At 39.8% G+C, this 5,387-nt stretch overlaps 1 pseudogene; it reads right to left on the bottom strand.

Moving 5' to 3' along the window:
• Positions 1-1,408: 1,408 nt before the first annotated feature.
• Positions 1,409-1,599, bottom strand: LOC120996759 (annotated as a pseudogene).
• Positions 1,600-5,387: the final 3,788 nt, after the last annotated feature.

The raw sequence follows: 5,387 nt of genomic DNA, 5'->3' as shown, positions 1-5,387 counted from the left end.
TGAATAGAAATGTGAGGCCTGTTTTTTTTTGCGCTGTGTGACAGGTATAGGTTTAATCACAGAATCAGACTTCTATCTGCACGGTAGCGTGTGTCTTAGGTTTTTCTGAATGACACTATCAGTACCTTCAATGTAAGATATCCTTTTTGGGATAGATTTCAAGTAGGCCTCAAATACCAGAAACTAGTTATTTTGAGAATGGCAAATTTGGGAATAGTTTTTCAACCCAGAAAAAAAAAATGTGCTTTTACGGTCACTACAAATAACTTGACCAGCTAAAACAGTACAGATTTGGTTGAATATGAGGCCTGTTTTTTTTTTTGCGCTGTGTGACAGGTATAGGTTTAATCACAGAATCAGACTTCTATCTGCACGGTAGCATGTGTCTTAGGTTTTTCTGAATGACACTATCAGCACCTTCAATGTAAGATATCCTTTTTGGGATAGATTTCAAGTAGGCCTCATATACCAGAAACTAGTTATTTTGAGAATGGCAAATTTGGGAATAGTTTTTCAACCCAGAACAAAAAGTGGGCTTTTACGGTCACTACAAATAACTTGACCAGCTAAAACAGTACAGATTTGGTTGAATAGAAATGTCAGGTCTATTTTTTAGGCGCTGGGTGACAGGCTCAACTTGCCCCTGATGTAGTATATGGCCAAAAAATAACCACACTGTTGATGGTTAAATGCACTTGGGTGACACAGGCTCAGCCTGCACCAGATGTAGTATATGGCCAAAAAATAATCAGACTGTTGATGGTTAAATGCACTTCGGTGACACAGGCTCAGCCTGCAGCTGATGTAGTATATGGCCAAAAAATAACCAGACTGTTGATGGTTAAATGCACTTCGGTGACACAGGCTCAGCCTGCAGCTGATGTAGGATATAGCACAAAATAACCACACTATTGATGGTTAAATAAACTTGGTGATAGCTTGTGCTGGCGCACCATAAGTCACAAAATGGCCGCCAGAAAAAAAAGTGATCTAAAAAATCTCTGGGCAGCCTCAAAAAAGTGAGCAAGTCAATATTAGCACTTCAATGATCCACAGCTGCAGATCGATCACAGAATGAAGTCTTTTGGAGGAGTTAATCTGCCTAATCTCGCCCTAACGTTGCAGCTGCAACCTCTCCCTATGCTTCAATCAGCAGAGTGACGTGCAGCTCAACGTGACCCAAGCTTATATAGAGGCTGGGTCACATGCTGCACTGGCCAATCACAGCCATGCCAATAGTAGGCAAGGCTGTGATGGCCTCTTGGGGCAAGTAGTATGACGCTTGTTGATTGGCTGCTTTGCAGCCTTTCAAAAAGTGCCAAGAAAGCGCCGAACACCGAACTTTTACGAAAAAAACTATACAGTTCGGGTTCGCTCATCCCTATTTCCTGTTCTTTAACTGACTAAAACCACTCTGAAAGAGCTTTCTTCTCCATCTTCTCAAAAAGCAGACAACCACTGCATAAAACAGAGTTATCAAATGCTTTCATGCTCACAAGAAAGCCCTAAAACTCATCATCGTGGAGCGCGAGCTCAGACTCTTTCAAGCACATTTCTCCCTTCAAAGCCTATAGAAATGATCCCTGAAAGTATAGTCTTAAACCAAGAACGTTGCACTGTTTGCCAAGCTTTCATCCGCAGCATTTCCACTTAAGGTGAGCTTATGCGTAACGGTTCCAAGATGGAGTCTAGACAGATTGCCAATAAATACGCTGCCACTATAAAAACTATTTATTCCTATATTTAAGGGTTAATCATAGAGTAATTGAAAAGTAGTTAAAAATAAAGAGAAATATGCAAGGGATGAATCATAAGTAGCGTAATTCTATTGCGCTAACAAATAAAAATAAAAAATCTGTTCATCTTAACAGCGGATTAAGATACAGATATGCTTTGTTATTTTTTGAGGTTTTTACTCTTTGCAAAGTGTGGAATCGTAAGGTGAACTTATTTGTCAAAATGTCAAGCTTTAGACGCAAAAGTTTTGAATTAATACAAATCTAAACACAATTTATGCCTCTGTTTAAGGCTTAATTTGTATAGTAAGTTGAAACGAGTAAACAATTGGTTTATGAAGCAAAATATTAGAGTGGATTCAAAAATACTGTCAAATAACTCCATATACAAATCCACTGCAACATTCTTATGTCTTGCGAGTAGATTTTCATTCAGATTTACCATTTTTTTCAGAGGTTTATTCCCACTGCCAAGTGAGAAATCTGGGGTGAGTCTGGGTCAAATCCGACCATGCTATAGGTGCATTTTGTGGTGGATATTTTTAATGACATTTAATAACGGTATATATGAATCTGCCCTAATGTAGAATTTCAAATACATTTTTAATTCTCTTAACTAAAAGTAGATTTAGTTATATGATAAGCTAGGAATTCCTTATCTTTATGTTACCAGCAAAGTTTATGCATTAGTGTTTGCCATATTTTTACAAATCTTGTTAGACTAAACCTTTTGGGCCAGATATATCATTAAGCCAAGTCACTTTTGTGGAGTGAAATAGTCGCAAAAAAATGCGCAACTCAAAATTTTGCGACTTTTTGCAGCCAAGCGCTAAGCACTCCAGTTTTGAGTAAATGGGCGTTTTGGCTTATGCAAATGATTGGCTAGACAAATTTACTAATGCGACTTTTTGAAAAAGTCGCAAAAAAGTCGCAAAAAAATGCACAAAACCACTCCACTACATACCATGCTTTGGTTGGGACTAATTGTCCATTAACATTGCTAGGATCCTGAACTGAAGACTTCTTATTTGACATTCAGATTACCTTTGAAAGTTTAGCTGATGAAATCTATGAAATGTGAAAAGTTTTAAAATGGATTCGAGATTGAACTTTGGCTTTTTTCCAAAAATCTGTGCATTTACGGCTTTTACAGTTGTTACCTTTTACAATAGAATGTATGGTTTTGGGATGGGATTGGAAAAAAGTCGCGTGGTTAAATTAAAAAAACAAAATGCAAAAACAATTAGGTATTTTAAATCATAAACACAGTATTGGCCCAAATGAACACATGTAAAAGTTGGTGGCAATGTAAGCTGCCAAGGCTGCACCACCACCAACCCAAACTTATATACAGTGTCCTCAAAAAAGCAGCACATGGAGCAGGGGAATAGTATTCACCATGTGGGACGTGGCAGATGGGGTTGCTGTTGGCGAATCGTGTGACCCCGTTAAAATTTTAAGCAAATGAAAACTACATGCAACTTCGGAAACCCAAAATTTACACTAACATTCCTTAATAATAAAATTCACCATTGATATCAAAGTGTATGTCTCATCATATACACAAAGTTCACACAGACCACTGTCACACAAAAATAAAAACCCTTTAGGAGAACAGAATGAAAAGCAGGAAGTATTGTGCATGTGCTTGTCAATTTAATGGTTGCCACAATGGCTGGAAAATATAGCAGTACACTTTGAAGGCAAAATCCATGGTCTTAATAATAATGCATGAGAGCAGACGGCCATGTGACGAGCTATATGGAACAGATCTCCTAGCACCCCAACCGGGTACCTGCATTGATAGATGCTCCTAGTGCTTCCCGAGGACTCCAAGCACTCCACTTGACCGTATCACATCCAAGATAAACCGTCCATGAACGGCCCATATGTCCTTTTGCAACATACATTGTGTACACGGTAGCACACTGTATCATAGACGCATTTAATGCAGTGCACATCTGCATGCCCACCAGACTAATGTCCAGCACTCATCTGTTCTTATGAGCGCTGAATAATAGTCTTGTGGGTGGCCCAATGTTCACAGCATCATAGCACTCTAACATGCTATGTGCTAGCAAACGCACAATGTATGTTGTTCCAGGACAAAGGGGCCGCTGACGGACCATATCTCTCGGAGGGCACATGGTCGAGGACATGAGCCTGGACTCAGTTTGCTACTACAAATGTGATGGTCTCTCTCCTCAGTGTGCTGTAGAGGGGTGGTGTCTTAACCTCCACCTGCCTTGAGAGACAAAGATGGGGCACCCCAAAGGGGTAATGTGAGTGACATGACTGCAATGAGTAATTCAGTCTGTATTGATGGAACTGCTCCTAGCTGTTCAGTGGGCCTCTGGCAGCTCTCTGCCCATGCCTATCTGCTCCGTCAGCTTTGGGCCCATGCATGTTGCTAATACCGGCACTGCCTGATGTTAGTGGCACTGGCTAAAGTTTGGCCTTGCCTTTACACCTTGGTCCAGATTTGACTAAACTAGTGTAAAGTACAGCTGGCTTAGTTGACCATAGCAAGCATTCAGATTACTCTTTTTATTGTTCCCTGCTCCTTTAGAAAATGAAAGGTGGACTTTGATTGGTTGCTATGGGCTACTAAGCCAGTTAAACAATCCAACAGTGTGATAAATCTCCACCCTTATGTTTTTTTCACACATGGAATACCAAAAAAAGCAGTATTCATAATGGGGAAAATAAAACCATTACTTTGGGAAAGAAGGTATTGACTCGAAATGGGATACGGCCATGCACGAAGGTACCTTGCAAACTCGATTTCATCCAGCATTCAGTCTTCGTGGCAGCACCCACCCAGACCTCGTTATTGAGGGTAACATAGCGGTATAATAACTACAGATCCAGGTTACCCATCCCAGTTTTAAAATGGGTAAAAACAAAGTTTAACAATTAGGCCTGTGTTCTGCTAGTGATCCAATAATAGAAAAGGGTATCTTCCATCCCCACTCAAATTTGGAAGAAAAATGTTAGGCCCTGACTGGGGATGTACATCTGGGCAGAAGTTGAAAGTCTGACTTTCGGAGGGCGGCCAATTTGTTAAAAAATTTGGCTATGGACTTGCAATTAGATGGCACATTAAAAGTTAATATTAAAAATATTTGACTGTGGAATGTGGTGATGTTTGGAATTACGCCTCATGCACACGACCGTAGGGTGTGTCCGCATCTTATGCTGCATTTTGGAGCCTCAAATGTGTACTCCGTGGGCTGTCTCCATTTGTGGCTCTGTTTTGGGGCCCCGTTTTAATTTTTGGGTAAAAAAAAAAAAAACAGGTCTACACTTTGTTGTAATAAATTGGCATTTAGATTGCATTCGCATGTGCCAATAGGCAAATGGGCACAGGAAACACGGGTGGATTATGTTTTGGGAGCATCTGTGGCTTGCTAAACACCAAATTAAAATTGGTTGTGTGCATGAGACCTAACACTATGATTGTCAAGAAACATTGGCCATTCATTAAACCAAACCATGTTTGGAAAAAAGTAAGGGATTTGTTTTGTTAGTGTAAAGAGTGTTTTTCCAAACTCCAAATACACATTTGCCTTAAAGACCAAATAACTACCTAACTAAAAAATACTTCTGTTGTGTGATTCAAGCTGAATTTTCGTTAAACAAATAAGCACT

The sequence above is a fragment of the Bufo bufo genome, chromosome 3 (assembly GCF_905171765.1).
Source record: "Bufo bufo chromosome 3, aBufBuf1.1, whole genome shotgun sequence".
NCBI classification, from domain to species: Eukaryota; Metazoa; Chordata; class Amphibia; order Anura; family Bufonidae; genus Bufo; species Bufo bufo.
Note: the sequence above shows the minus strand (reverse complement) of the source record. Positions and strands in the feature narration are given on the sequence as shown.